This window comes from Mixophyes fleayi, chromosome 4 (assembly GCF_038048845.1).
Source record: "Mixophyes fleayi isolate aMixFle1 chromosome 4, aMixFle1.hap1, whole genome shotgun sequence".
NCBI lineage: Eukaryota > Metazoa > Chordata > Amphibia > Anura > Limnodynastidae > Mixophyes > Mixophyes fleayi.
Window position 1 is genome coordinate 283106539 of NC_134405.1, and position 17190 is coordinate 283123728.

At 37.9% G+C, this 17190-nt stretch overlaps 1 protein-coding gene across 3 annotated transcripts in view; it reads right to left on the reverse strand.

The window, feature by feature from the left end:
* KCNIP1 (potassium voltage-gated channel interacting protein 1) overlaps positions 1 to 17190 on the reverse strand; it is a 692067-nt gene that overhangs the window by 86603 nt on the left and 588274 nt on the right. The window lies entirely within an intron of this gene.

Sequence of the window (17190 nt, forward strand, 5' to 3'; positions counted from 1 at the left end):
TCATCCCAAAGGCGTTTGATGGTGCTGAGTTTAGGGCTCGCTGCGGGCCAGTCAAGTTCTTCCACACCAAACTCATCAAACAATGTCTTTGTAGTTCTTGCTCTGGAGCACAGTCATGTTGGACTGGAAAAGGGCCTTTCCCAAACTGTTGCCAAAAAGTTGGAAGCATAACATTGTCCAAAATGACTTGGTATGCTGAAGCATTAAGATTGCCCTTCACTTGAGATAAGGCACCTACCCCAAACCATGAAAAACAGCCCCATACCATTATCCCTCCTCCAAGAAACTTCACAGTTGGCATAATGCAGTCAGGCAGGTAACGTTCTCCAGGCATCAGCCAAACTCAGACTCAACCATCTGACTGCCAAACAGAGAAGCGTGATTCATCACTCCACAGAACATGTTTCCACTGCTCTACAGTCCAGTGTCCGTGTGCATTACACCACTCCATCCAAAGCTTGGCATCGGTCTTGGTGATGTGAGCCTTGGATGCAGCTGCTCGGCCATGGAAAACCATTCCATTAAGCTTTTGCTGCACAGTTTTTGTGCTTACATTAATGCCAGTGAAAGTTCGGACCTCTTCAGCTATGCAATCAGCAGAATGTTGATGACTTTTACACAACATGCGCCTTAGAAGTTGTTGACCCCGCTCTGTGATTTTATATGGTTTTCTGCTTCATGGCTGAGTTGCTGTTGTTCCTAAACGCTTCCACTTTCTAATAATATCACTTACAGTTGACCATGGAATATCCAGTAGGGATGAAATGTCATGAATCATCTTATTGCAAAGGTGGTATCCTATCACAATACCACGCTTGAAGTCACTGAGCTCTTCAGAAGGACCCAATTTGCATCACAAATGTTTTCAAATGGACACTGCATGGCTAGGTGCTTGATTTTATACACCTCTGGCAACGGGTCTGATTGATACACTTCAGATCAATAATTAACAGGTGTGGCCAAATACTTTTGTCCATATAGTGTATACTGCAAACCATGTAAAATAAACAGGAGAAAGTTTAAATTTACATATTAGTTGCATTAGCTGTGCCAAGGGAAATTGGCTTGGGAAATGAACAGCTCATCATTTGATTGATTTCCCAAAAGTCTGACCATATGTGGTCTCCTCTTTTAAAGACTCTTTTTTCACCTTTCCCCTCCTACAGGGGCTGGTCTCCAGGGGAGGCCTGTGACACAATTTTACAACCACAATTTAAATGTTACCTATTTAATTCCCAATACTAAAATGTAGCATATCTTTTCTGGGGAATGTCAGACAGACCCATTTTTATCATGAATAAATCCAATATAAATTTACAAATCTACAGATACCAAACAGAGATAGGTCAAGTGTAGTAGCTGGGCTGATACTCATTTTTTCTCATTCTCTGTGTGACAGACAGCTTTATTTGACATATGCCCTTCCTCATATTATTTATGAATATGTGCCTGATAAAAAAAATAGCAAACCCTCATGTGGTCACAAAGCCCATGTATCTTTGTGTAAGACCTCCTCTTAGGTTGATTCCTTAAAGTCTCTTAAGGTGCCAAAAACTATTACAGTGCCAGGTAAAGCTCTACAGAATCTGCTGGAACTATATAAATAAATATTGATGATGATGTTGAGGATAGCTCACCACACGAGGTCTCAGAAGCTATTCATTTTCCCCTAAAGGTGGCAATGTTATCTTGTAGTCCTTTGGTCTTCAGAGCCTCAGAATAAACACTGGCCAGTATTTCTGGCATCACATTTTACACATTCAGTTAGGTCATTAACCCTCTGAGAGCAGGTTTTGCTTTGAAGTCATTTGCATTACCTTCTAGCTTACTAAATGGATTAATTTGATATACAGTATTTACAATGCAATTCCTTATGATTAAGCTTTATTCACCACAGTTTTGCTATGGGTTAATACTTATAACTGTAATTCCTCCCTTTTCACTACACCTTTCCTCCCCAAGCACAAGTATAATTGCTAGTTACATACTGTGGGCCTGATTCACCAAAGAACACAAAGTGAACGTATTGTGTGGTTTTTTTATAAATTGGGCATATATACATCTGTATTCAATAAGGAGCGGATGTAAAGATACATATGTTAATGAATATGGGACTAGGTCCATTCTGCACTAACAGACAATACAGTGCAGGATGCAACCAACACATATCTGGAATATAAAGCCCCAAAAGAATGCACAGAAAATAAAATAACTTTTCAATTAATGTCACCTGTTAATAATATAAAACATTAAAAAATATGAAAGGTGTCCCCCCTTAAAATACATTTCTGAGGATGTTATAAATGTCTACTTTGCACAAAATACATTTTTGCAAATACATGTTCTAGCGACCGTCATCACTAGTAATCTGCACTTACACTAGACGTGCAGCTGGTGCAAGTGTTACAACTGAAAAACACGCACCTTTGAGATACCCAAAATTTGAATCAGATGCTGCTCAGTCCGCTACAGCTTGCCACACCCTTGCTGTAAATTGACTACATTCATATGCCCATTGCCCTCTATGTTCCGCCCACAAAGTCATAGGTTGTAAGAGTCCTTTGCACCCGAAGATGAATTGGATGTTACTGCGTTCTCTGGCGTATGGTTCATTTCTATGCACACGCAGTGCGATTTTACACAAAATACGGCATATATCGGCAATTATGTGCCTTGATGAATCAGGCTCTGCATATTAAAAATGAGCATGTTTGACATGTTAAATATAAGCATGTTTGACATGCTAAATATGAGCATGTTTCACATACAGTACCTTTATCTTTGTAAATTATAATTAGTTCTATGAATGTTTAGAAAATGTGTGATAATACATTATTCTGCATAGATAAACTTACTTAGTGCATATTTAAATTTGGGATTGCATTTCTGTCTTTTGTTATGTTTGTTCTGCTGAGGAAAGATGAAATGTCAATAAGTGTCAAACAGCTTATAATGGCCAGCCTAAATAATATGAAATATGGTATTTGCTTAACATTACTCAGCAATAACATTTAACAAACCCTTCCTCCGGGTGTTCCTTGCTTTTTTTCAGAAAAAGCTGTGAAAAACAAATGTTTTCAAAATTATTATTTGACTTTTAGCCAGCTGCTTGAACCAAAATGTTGCTGATACATTTAAACATAGAATTTTTTAATAATAATGTGACCGGCATCACTTTCACCCACACAAAAATGTGAAGAGAGAAGTTACTGTATCAATTTATTTATATTGTTGGCACAGTGTACCTGAGGTATATTTTTGTAAATGCCAAACGGGTATGAGTTGCCATTCTTTGAAGCACCATATTGTGTGACACTAAAACAGGATATTCTATGTAAATTAGCATCACACCTTGGCCAGGATCAGCGGAATATATCATCTTAACAAATGCATTTCTTTGCTAGCAGGGGTGTCTCCTGTCTGTGTGTGTGTTTCCTCTGGAATTGTCTCAAAGATGAAACATACAGCTCCTTGTTAAACACAATAGAAAGTCATCTGTAATTTAAATCCCCATTATTTTAGATATCCCATTGCTCTCTGTGACCAGAGATTTTTCCTGCCACTAAACAGTTCTTATTTTGGGATAAAACTAGGGGATTAATGAGCTGGGCATGCTCATAAAGTTCTTGACTATTGACCAATTCAAATTTAGTTCTGATTGGTTCGCTAGGCGCAGTCTAGCCCCTCTCCCAGATTGGCCACGCTGCTTAAACATCCACTAGGATTGGTACAGCATTTCCAGTGCTTACTTTAATTTATGGCAGAGGTGAATAATGGATTTAGCTCTTTTAAACTGTACAATTTGATGTATTGTGTGTATGTGCATTCTTGTATTCCATCTGGGAGAGCATCCATACCACATATGGTTGTGTAATAGTCCTTGTAGGAACTACTTCTGAACACATTCTTCCTATTAGATCCTCCATGTTACCTGCTCTAATCCTGTCACCTACAAATAAGACATAACACTCTAATACATTTCCCCGCTGTCCTGAGTCTATGCATTGCTTACCACCCTGCAGCCTTGTTCCAATTAAGCAGTCCGGAGCGGCCAGCTACAACTCACCAGCAAAGATGCCCTGCAACAGTTATACACAGCACGCAGAAGTAAGAGGTTCCAGGTGCTGGTGAATGAGCCTGGTGTGACGGTTACTACTCTCCTACAACAGGCCAAGTAACACCAGTAAGGGTAGTCATTAATAGCAGATTACTGATAGATAAAAGGGAACCCCTAGATGAATCGATAAAGCAACAGATAAACTGCCAAGTGAAATATAGGGTGGCAGAATAAGCCCATCAGGTCAAAAATATATATAGAAAACAAGAATATATTGCACTGCAAGTTACCTACTTATATTTACACCTCTTTATTATTATTTTTATTATTAACATTATTATTATTATTATTAGTAGTAGTAGTAGTAGTAGTAGTAGTAGTAGTAGTAGTAGTAGTAGTAGTTAGAAGTAGTAGTAATCGTATTTTTATAATATTATTATATTTGATGATACTCAAATGTATAATTGTATTTCTGAGTCAAGGACATCAACAAGGTGAATAGATTTAGGATTTCACATCTAGAAAAACAATATACACTCTAAAAAAATCAACAACGTGAATGCTTGCAGAGAAACCTTTTATGCCACTTCATCAAATTGCATGTTCTTGAGAAATTTCAAAAACAGTGGGAGGCAAAGTTCAATAACATTGTGAATGTTTTCAGACTATCTGCAGTAAATGTGTTATTGAGTATTCCCATCCCTGCTGTTAGAATTATTTACTTGAAACAAAACCTAAACTAAAAGGTCACTATTAATTATAACATATATTAAAACATAGGTTACAATATATTATCTGTACAACATTTATTAAACCAGAGAAATAATGTTCTTTAAACCGTGCAATCTAATTTTGGTTTGATTGCTGTATTTTGGAATGTAAAATGCAATGTGAATAGGACATGAAATTAGAAAACAAGCATGCAGCAAAAAACAATAATGAATACAAGGGCGAAGTTAGGAGCAAATATAGTTAAAGGATACAGACTTGCACCTAGACAAACCATCTATCATACCTCCTAGCATGTAAGTCCCGGCAGCGGGACAGGTGACGTTGCCATGTCGCGGCAGAGGCGTGGCCATGCTCCCAGATGGCTGCCTAGTATCTAATAGGTTAGGCTGCCCATTAGATACCTCCACCCCCAACATTCCCACCCATGGAACAAATATGGGACGTATGCAAGCATTAATGCAAGGGGGTGCAAATGTATTTTTGTTTTTTGCATGCAGGAAAAATACTGCAGGATTTTGCATGTAACACAAACTGGGCAGTTTTCCTTCATTACTGCAATTTAGAGTTGAGATAGCATGCACCCCCTCCCTCCCAATACATACTTCTAAATGTGTGTGCATGCTGTTGATACACAAGTCATCGTCATCATCATCCTCACTCTTTGCAGTTTATCCATTTAGGAGACTGTATTAAACAGCTTGTCTGGGCTGGCAGTACTAACAACGTTCTGGTGCATCTCCCTTGCGGGTGTCCTGGCAACTGCATTAAGACCACTGGAGTCTTACATCTTGGCCAGAGAAGCATAGAAACACAGTTTGTTGCAGGGAAAAACTTTTACTATTATTTATAAAGCGTTTGGGAGTTATTGGAGACTGGGGTGCTAGTGGGTAGCGGTTGAAGCTTGGATAGCACTTGGGTGTTGTTTCAATCATTGTTCCATATTAAAAGCTATTCTTTCTTTACCTGTGTGATACAAAGAACCCTAAAGTTCCAGGGCCACATAGTGAGCTCTGGCTCTTACACCCTCACATCCTGACAATTACATAAGTACATACAGATAAGAACATTGGGTACAGATAAGCATTATAATAAATGTATGGATGCAATTAACAGAACACATTACATGACATACAAAAACAATTCGGTCTAAGACAAGACAGGGACAGAAAATAGGACAGAGAGGCAGAAATAAGACCTTGAGTACAGACTCTCATACACGGGACTCTCAGGTTCTTTTACTTGCCCCTCTGCTATTTTTCTCAGCTGTCCCTGGGTCTGCAGTTTCTGCTGGTCTCAGATCTCTTTTCAGAATACTGCCCAGTCTCTCTCCCCACCAGAGATCCCTCCAAAACCAGTGTATGGGTGCCGCCATCTTGAATTCTGTCACATGCTCCCTCTCAGCTAGAGGAAGCATGTGACAGATCACACCCTCCAATCAGGGCATAGCAGTTCCTATAAAAGAACTTCTTGGACCTCTGATCCGCCGTCCAGCTGGGCTATAGACCGGTAGGCCCGGCCGCGGTTAAGCCCCGCCCCCTTTTGATGCAATGTGATAAACAGTCTGAATAACATTAACAGTCTGCCTGTCAGCTATCGTACGGAACGTATAGGGCATGGAGACTGATCCTGATTAATAATGAGGTTTAAAGATGCCCTAGTCTAGGGAATCTTTAAACCTAATTACTAATCAGGATCAGTCTCCATGCCCTATACGTTCCGTACGATAGCTGACAGGCAGACTGTTAATGTTATTCAGACTGTATCAAGAGGCTATATGCAAATTAAGGAACCACAGTAGTTTCTTTTGAATTCAGCCACTATTGAGAGGCAACTTCTGCGTTCCTTATGTGTTTCAATAGCAGCTAACTAGCAGATCGCTAACGTTATCTAGTCTGCTAATTATGTGGACTTAAGAGGTTCCAATACGGAAGAATTCTTAGCTTGGTTTTGAGAGTTAATTATCAGTGGGAGTTAATCCCCCGGTGCCTCACATAAATCAGCAGCCGACAATGATAGCTGACAGGCAGATCCTCAGTGTCTTTTAGACTGCATATCACACTGAGCTAATAGGCTATAGACTAATACAGTATTGCATTCTCAAGTTAGCCACCATTAAGAATTAACCCCTCTGTGCCTATAACAATAGCTGACAAGCAGAGTGCCAGCGCTACTTAGACTGGTAATTATGCTAAACTAACAGACTGCAAACGGAGACACCTCTATATCACATTACAAAACGAATTACTACTGAGAGTTAATCTCTATATCCTGTGTATGTCTGAATAAATAATTGATAAACGGATTATTAGTATTATCTAAAACCACCAAGGATATCAAATTAATAAGCCATAAAAGGAGAAATATACAATTAGCCTCTCCTTGCTTTATATGTTTAAATAAAATCAGACAGGCATATAAACAATGCCAATTGGACCAAGAGTCATATTGTACTAATAGGTTAAAAAGCAAGGGATTCATTTCCTTGAAATAATAGTGGATAGATATCTCATCACTATAGACTAGGTTGCATATTATAATACATCTGATATGATATAGAGGATGGGTAGCTCCTTATTTTGATATGTAAAATCATTTAGTGGACGGGTTATCCTAATATACTATACAATGAATATCCACTGTCCTATATAAAGTATAATAGATATTGGATAGGATCACAGAGCTATTGCAGTTGAACTGCAATTTTAATTCACTTTATATGTTTTTGGATTTTATTATTTCGCAAGCCTTTCGGAATTAAGAGGAGTACACGTGTTTTACATATAACAATAAAAGTTATGTATTATTCAATTATCCAATTAATCATCTATAGATTCTGAGTGCCCCTTTTTTCATGTCCTTCCTGTCTTTTTCAATAGTGTCACAGGTTAGCCAACCCTGATCTAGTGGGACAATCCTGATTTTTGGTGACTGTTCTGCCCAATCTAAGGGGCAGGTAAACACTGTGTATTCTTTATACACACACTGCATTCTTTATATACTACACTAAGGTGCTAGCTGTCCTTCGTGGACTGACCACTCCCCCTCTAGTGTCTGGTCCCGCCTCTATGACTGACCACACCCCCTCTGGTGGGCTCCTAGTGTTGCAGTATCCCGGTGGGCCCTTCATGCCCCAGTCCGACACTGCTAAAGTGTCAAACAGACACTTTAGTGTAGTGATGAAAGAGTAAAGTCTTTAAAAAACTTATATAAGATTGTTTGAAAGTAGAGGAGGAGCTTGGGGAAATTACATTTATTGTATGAAAACTAGTTAAGTGGCAACTAACAGATACTTTCCATGATTATATTTAGGTCAGCGCCATCAACGTATGTCAGCATAATTTTTGTGCCAGTAAGTCAAACGATTATATTATTTATGAACAGTTACTTTGATAATACTAAGGTAAGAAAATGATTCAACACACACATCAACCATGAGGTGAGAAAGTTTATGCAGGAATATTTAAGTAGTCTTTTGATAAAGTAACTTGTCGCATAAATCTACAGATTTAGCCAGACCAGCATTGCAGGACCCTTTGTTCCATTAATCACTCTGTAAAGTGACTAATTTTATCTAAACACTATGGTGGAGTTTTTGCTTTCATTTATTGTTCACACACCGGAAAATTGAATACACCTGACAGAAGATAGTCTTAGAGTGGCTAGCACACTTACTATTGTTCAACTATTACAGTTGCATTTCAGAAATAGCCTCCATATGTTACGACTCTGCCTGTGTTTTTGTATGTGTCAGCAGTACCAGTAATCCTCCAGAGGTGCTGCTGTTCTGCTCCTGAGCCTGCACCATGCCTGAAGGGGTTAACCTCTTGGCCTAATCAGAACTACACCTGGCTCATAGCTTCTAATACCTGCCTCAACCTGTGCTCAGTGCAATTTATCCATTTATTCCTGGCTGCTGCTGCTCTGTTCCTGTGTTTGCTCAATTTCTGCTTGATCTTCTATTGTGACCCTTGGCTTGATTCCTGGACCCTGCTTGTTTGCCTGTTGCCCTGACCTTTGGCTAGACTTCTGGACTTTGCTTATACTTGTGTTGCTCAGACCTCTGCCTGGTCACTGGACTCTTCTCCTCTGTTTGCTTCCTTGGACAGACTCTTGCATCTTGGCATTGGGTAACTCACCATTCTTATGCCTGCATTTTAACTGTATTTGCATTCACTGGAACCTGTTATTTCTGTGGATATTTCCTGCCATTAATCACCTGTTCATAACTGTGTTTTTGGTATACCTGTTGATCCAGCTTTCCGAAATCTGCATATTCTCTGAACAGAATCCTTGTCCTATACTTTGCCTGAATAAAGACATTTGGTTTAATACTTCTGTTGCTGCCCCGTGAATGCACTAGGAATCCTAACACCATATAGTCTCTATTTCCATGTCCCACCCAGCACTAATATTTAATGGATGTATAGGGATATTTTATTTCAATATTTCTGCAAACATAACCAGTCTGACTGTGAGCTCTTGCAGAAGGTTAAATCAGCAATTACAAGTACATTATTTTATCCTGTTTGGATGCTGTCATTGGTTAATAAGTCAACTTCTGTTCAAAATTATTACCTAACATCTCTGCTATCTGCAATATATGTAATAATTGAGACTTCATTCATGACCTACCTTAAACAATTAATAGTTAATTAAAATTTTTTGACAACGTTTTACATTGATTTATTGACAATTTGCTCAATTCGTTTATGCACTTATAAGCTGTCGATCAACCCAGACTAGGGGGTAAATGTATGAACATGCGGGTTCTTCAACACCCGCGTGTTCGGCGATTAAATTTCAAGCGGCGCTGCATTGTAAAGGGAAACTTCCCTTTACAATGCAGCGCCGCTTGAAATTTAATCGCCGAACACACTGAACACGCGGGTGTTGAAGAACCCTCATGTTCATACATTTACCCCTAGATCTTGTCTGACGTTTTTTGTATGTCATGAGCACATTGCATAAACCCAATATCATAGTACTCATAGTACTTTGCTACTGTATAGTGAGAGGTGAAAGTGCAACGCAGAGACACTTTGTAGGAATATTTGAATGAAAGTGAGAAGATTTGTGGGTGGTGACAGGCTCAGATTTTGCTCCAGTAACTACAAAACCCTAGATATACAACTTTTTGGAAAATTACCCATGGGTAGGAATTTAATTTTCTATGAAGAAGTGATGTGATGCTTCATGAAGATCTTTTGAACAACCTGCAGTCAGTTGTAAGATAGACAACATAAAATTATTTGAGAAGACAAAGAGCACCTGTGCTGCACTGAACATTTAAATTATACAAACAGAAAGAACACTACATATCACTACACAGTTTTACCAGAGCAAGCTTGAGAGACAGCCAGCTGGCCAGTGTTCTTACAGCATTGGAAACAATGTAAGAATATGCAAGACCCTAAAAAAATGTGCACTCACCAAGTTTATTTATTTGAAATATCAGCATGTGGCTACATGCATAAGTGATAACTCTGCATATAGTCAGGGGAATATAGAAAAATATCCTAAAGCTTTAGTTAAAGCTGATTTATACAGAATAAAGACTGGAGAGAATTACATAACTGATCTCTTTCGTGGGGTTCCACATATCCATGCAAGATTGTATTTTATTATGAAAAAGAAATGGCAGATACAGCTCTACTCCTAAAATAAACGTTACTGATAAACAACACTAAAACCCTCATAAAATCAAAATATTTCTTAAAAATAAAATGAAGCTATGAATTTACAGTGCCATTTCCAGAAAGAAGTTATTTTACTATAACTTAGTAATGCTGTATAACGTTCTTGGGAGATACACATTAGTCTTTGCCCTGAACCCACCAAAATGATCTACTCTACATGCAAACCCTGATTATACAATCACTTTGATCTCTGGTAATGCTTTGGACTGAGCCAGTGATTTGGGAGCCTCAAAATTCTATTTGTTCATATTGTGATGATTTTTGTATGCCTTTAAATCCATCTGTGGAGAAACATGTCAATAATCTGAAGCCTACAGTATATGTTTGTTGTTTTTTCCTCCTGAGGTAGAGGAATGGATATGGCTCTAAACATTATATTCAAAACAGCTCAAACTCCAAATCTCTCTTACCAATGCATCTATTTGTAAAACAACTGTTTTGTATGTTGAGGTACACAACACTGTACAAAGGTCTGGGAGATAATAAAACAATGAATAGTTATCAAAGGTACAAATATATGTGTGAAATACCTTAAAAAGCTATAACTACAGATATGAGAACTACGCCTTTGACATAAGAATGAAGAAAAAACAAGTGTTTCCCATGGAACAGAGACAATAACAGAATGCAAGACTTAAAACAACGGTCTGGATGACAATACGCAGCACTGGACAAAGTACTTACTGTTGCAAAGAAAGATTTTTCCTTATATGTACTTGTTAACCAGTTAATGCTCGAGCTTAGGTATAAATAAAGGAGCAGTCTGAGAGCTGATTTTGAAACTACAACAACTTGTTTGTTTCATTAACATCCTCAATAGTCGACTGTATTATGCTAAAAGGAAATCAGGTTATCAGAGATCGATAATAACCAAGCCTTGGTACCCCGATAGATCTAGGTAGGTTTCCTGTATCTCACCAATCCACCTTAGAACATCTGGGTCAAATCTGTCAGGGCAACTACTCTATCAGCAATGTTTGAAATAAATCTTTGGTATTAACCATGCAAATCTAAAGATGCTGTTTTTTAGCCAGAACAATTTCCAGACAATATTAATTAACATAACAAAAGTAGAATCCTTCTTCTACCCCAATTACAGAATAGCAGTCAAACCTGTTTCTGTACATCACTCAAGACTGCTGCTTCTTTTTGTCTATGAGTTTCTTAGTCTTCCTTGTAGATGACTATGCATTCTAAATATGCAGCAGCATATTTGAGGTTTGAGCATAAATGCTTATCCATAAGCCTCTGAAAACTAGCCAAGACACTACGGGCTAAATATAGCATACTCCAGTTTCTTCAAGTCGCCGGAAATCGGCGAGTTGACAGCTAAAATTTAAAGCGGCGCTGCCTTGTAAAGGGAAACTTGCCTTTACAAGGCAGCGCCGCTTTAAATTTTAGCTGTCAACTCGCTGATTTCCGGCGCCTTGAAGAAACCGGAGTATGATACATTTACCCCCAGGTAAGGTATTGGTATTAAAGGTATTGTTTTACCTTTAAAGCCATTACCGCTTTAAATTTCCACTGCAAACTCGCCGAATAGTGGTTAGTTGAAAAAATCTGCACTTCATACATTTACCCCCAGATCTAAGGTACTGATATGCCTGGCTTTCCCTAACATACTTATTTACTACAGGAATTGGATACGTGTCAGACTTTAACATTTGAATTACTTAACAAAAAATATTACTAAATCTTGTACTGCCATCTGAATGAGGACTAAAATGATGGGACTGGACTATTCACTGTTTGACTATTATGCCCAAGTATAGCATCTTTTATTTGCAATAGGTATTTTATAGGTATTTTATAAATTGTGTAGTTAGTCCTTACAATTGACTGAACAAGATCATAGTAAATTTCAGTTGTTTTCCTGGTTTACCAGAGAAAACCTATATTTCAATCATATTAAGAGTCACTGCTAATTGTTAAGGAATTTTCTCCTTAGATATCATGACCTCACAAGTTTTATTGAAGAGGTAGGTTAATTTATCTGCTGGTGTTTCTTACATAATTGCTTCTGAAATGTAGTGCGAAGTGTCCAGAGTTTCTAGAGGTTAAGATAATGAATCTGTTGCATTCTCTATAGTTGGTTTGTCTTATTTTATATTTATATCAATTATGTTCAGTATTGTAACGATTGTCTCAGGAAGAGAGCCCTGGAGTGATGAATACGTGTGTTAGCCTAGCTTAGTGCTGGCCAAACAGAGGCGTGGAGTCTAACGGGTCCCCCTGTTTTTTGCCACGAACGACCGCAAGGCTGGATATCAAAAGTGAGTTCCAATAACCGGCCGGGATCTGGTACACAGGCAATAGTGCAGTACAAAATCAGGATCTGAGAGAGAGTGGTCAAAACAAGCAAGGACTGGCACATGAGGGGTTAACAGGCAGAAGCACTATCCAAGAAGGAGTCACAGAGAAAGCCAAGGTCAGCAGCAATTCATCATGACAGGGAGTCGGTCTGGGTAATGAATACCTGTTGATCTAGGTTCATTACCAGTCACCTATGTTTTTTTCTGCAGAGACTTGAAATAGCAAGTTATTAATTAGAATAAAGTAGGGTCTATGATTCTGCTTCACCTCAACCCGTTTGCATTGTCTGAGATGTCATCCATTTGCCTAATGCCAGACACATTTTGCTGCTGACACCTTGAGATTCAAAAAAATATTGTTAATACATCCAATTCCATGCAGGTGTCCGTCTACTCTCTAGATTTATGGAAAATACCTGTTTCCAACCCTGAGTCAATAAAACACTGTTTCTCTATTGCCTTGTCATTTGAAATATATACACCTGAGTCAACCCTTTGAAATGTCTTTTTTTTTGCTTTATTTATTAAGCCTCCCTTATCTGTGAGTTTTCCATTTCTTAAAAGAAAGTTCAGCAATTTTCTTTTGCATTGTGTATGATTTAAGTACAATTAAGAAACATATCTCTCTTTAAATCAAAATTATGTTTCTTAACTTTATCAAACAGTTTTGCAACTCTGTGCTTACTTTCTGCTGAGCCAGTAACCGGTAAAGGAAATCTCCATTATTTTGTCATGAGATTAGTTACGTCCATCTCATCAATGCAAGTTGCAGTGTTCTATTGTATCCACCCACGAGGCCTTGTCAACCGGTATGTAGAAACTTGTCTTTCACAATGTTCTAAGTCCTTCAACACTCTAGCTTTAAACATTTTTTCCCAGGTGCAAGAAGTCAAATAGTTGTAACCTTGTAAAATAATTCCCCTTATACCTCAATACAGGGAATTATTGTATTCAAGCAAGTGTGTCCCTTGATTGCCAATTTTTAACTTTTGCTTCTGTTTTTTATTGGCTACAACCTATTTTTGATTATAGTAAGCATTTTGAGCTTTGCTGATTAGGAAAAGAGCTGTGACTGATGATCATTTAGCATGTTCCCAGGACTCTTATTGTGCCATGCACTCACATATACAGGTCTGGAAGTACAGAAGGCATCCACCTTCATCAAACATCTTTTACCCTTAGCCAGAAGCAGATAAGTTATTCCTTTTTCAGCAGACATGGTAAAGGCATTTTGGTTTGTGACAGCTGTGTATTTAATACTTTGGGGGAGTGGGGGAGGGTTTGTTTAATTTAGAGCTTTTTGCTATATATATATATATATATATATATATATATATATATATATATATATATATATATATAGCTCTGTCATTGACTGTCTTTTCTATCATCTGCTTTGTATCATCATAGTGAGCTGCTGTTTGGCTTCTTTAAATCCTGAATATTTTCCTTTTGAACTGCGTTGGCATTAACATAGCCTTAAGACACATCCTCTATCGGTGTCCTTTCTGGCCTACTTTATGCACACCCATTGTAACAAATTGTTATGAGCCACTTGTATGGCGAACATTGTAGTAGATAATGACTAGGGTGATTAGGGTGTATAGACAACAACGTACCAGGTAATTCATATAAATACTTTCATTTATAGTGGCTAGTTTCGTCTTTAAAGCAATTGTTGCCACTTTTAACACTCTTTCCATGTATGGACACTTTTACCAAGGGTACAGCAGCATGGAGAGTTCAAGATAAGTAAACAAATCAAATATCAGATTCAGCTCTGAGTGTTTTACTTTTAACAGCTTTAGATCTGTAGTCCAGCTTTCCTGTGTCTCTTAGACACTGGCCACCAAAGAAACAGCAGTACCCTTGCTCTTTGATTCAATACTTTTTTGTTACAGAGGAGAATCTGTGGCAATACATTTCCTGCACTCTCTTTGTTAGACTGTTTGCAGAGGAGCTACTTAAACCCATTGTACATGCATCCAAAAATAACTGATTCTAGACTTCTCTGTAGTATGTTATAACCTGACACTGATGCTGTGTTTCTTTACACACCTTACCATCTATCTGCATAGCAAAGACTATCTATTACAGCAACAATACAAATAGGTAACAAAATGCATCAATGCAAATGGGTCGAGTTTGGTTGACAGAAGTGAGAGGGAAATAGATGACGTTGCCATGATCTTGCCCTTTTCTTCTGTTGTGGTATCGTTCATATCTGCTTGTCCTAAATCACAGGAAAATGTTCAAAATGACTAGTAAAAGTAAAATTATATCTTCTTAATTTAGAAGAAAAACATTACAACTCTTCCTTTTATAACTTTGAATCTTTCATTGATTCAAGAGTAGTAGCAAGGTCCAGTCTCTTAATGACACCCCATTAGCTCTGACATTATTACATTTTAAGACACTTTCATTTCAGATATTTAGTCTGCCACTTGTTCCCTCGTTTTAGGGTTTCACTGTTTGCAGACCCATGATCCCCACATTTATCTGTCACAAGTTGAGCTTTTTATTCGGAGCCATTTTGAGCTTTACTAAATGTTTTTGAGTAAATTATACAACTGTAGCCTCTGTTCAGATTTCTGGAGTACCTAAAATGTATGTAGAGTCGGCAGATGTCTTCAGTAATAATCAAGTAAACCTACTACCACCTCATAGGGAGTAAAATTGGCAATAGATTTGCTTTAGGGAACTTTTCCTTTCAGAGGATGACTATACCCTCTGTCTGGACTCTGAATGAAAGCCCTAGATAAATATATAAGAAATCTTATAAGACATTCTATGACTCAGTGATCCAAAACTATGGATCATTGAGACGCTGGTTGATTATGACTACTTGAATAAATCTTGACTTTTTAGTGTTGTGAAGCATGGTGGCACAGTGGTTAGAATGTGGTTAGCCTTTTTGCCTCACAACAGTGGGCCAAAGCACTATATGTGTAACATTAGTATGTTTTCCACAGTGACATGTTAATATTCTCTAAATGTCATTTTAGAACAAGATAAGTATTAAGAATAAGTATAACCATCACAACTAAGTATTGCATCTTGCTTAAATCAAAGTTAAACCTTGCTTTATATTCTAAAATGGAACTTAGCTTTATGGTGAGTGAAATAAATCCAACAACGTTGAATAGGGTTTTTTTTTTGTATTTTCAAGCAAATGGAAGCTGTATATTCCATGCGGTCATTATTAACCTTTGATTCATATGACTCAGATTCCAATTAGTGGGAGCATTATGCTTTTGTCCTTGCCAATTGAGAGAACTTGCCTACTAAGTAATGCCATCATGTTGTGTATTATGAATGCACAGATTGGATATCTGGCACCTTTTATTTGAGGATTGTTTCACTAAATAAATTAGAAAAGGAAGAAACATTAAAAATGCATGGATAGCTCTAAAGTAACTTACAAGTACTATATAGATATAGATAGATAGATAGATAGATAGATAGATAGATAGATAGATAGATAGATAGGTATAGTGCAGGAATCGGCGCTCAAGGTGTGACAGTATTGGATAATAAGCCAAAGTTCAGTGGAAAATATAAGTCATAAATAGATAGATCTTTCAAGATTCTGGATAGTCCTCTTGGACCAAGGTTATAAGTCCAGTCTTGTATATATGTAAAAGACAGAAAAACAGAAAAATCAGAGGACTAGTGTGTGTTTGTGATAGCCCATCACCATAATAAACACACCAGAAAATTAATAAATTAGCTTATCTGCATAGACTGCTCTTATTCAGAGGCAGGAACCGTTTAGCTGTGTAGCAGCTTCCAATATAATAATATAACCAGCTTCTCCGGTATCACGATATTTCTCCGAAAGTCTGCATAATCAACACATCTGTATATCTGTTCCTCAGTCATACACCAGTCACAAAACCTCTCCTCCACTCATCAGATATGGGGAAACAAGATAATGTACCATATGGTGTAGTATTTCAAAAAATGGATATTTAATTAGCAAATCATATAGAATGTGCACTCACAATAAAACAATCAAAAACAAGCTTATCTGTTGTACAGGTTACACTGATTGTTGTAAAACCAGCCCCTCGGGTGTACACAGGAACTTCCCACAGTCTCCGCACAGAAAACTCGATGGTCAGATACTCCAGGTAAACTCAGGACAGGGATGTACAGTCAGTGGAAGGGCCTCAACGCGTTTCGTCTAATGACTTCTTCAGGAGGAATGTAGAGTACTTCCTAGCTACAGGAGTGTAATTTGTATATGGCGGTGGCCATTTTGCACATGCGCATTGCGCGATCGCTACTGCGCATGCGCGACCTAGCCACGATTACTCTGCTGTGTTTAGAGTGAGTTATTTCTCACTTATTTCAGGAATGGTTAAATAGGTTCATGGGGGCACCTAGGGAC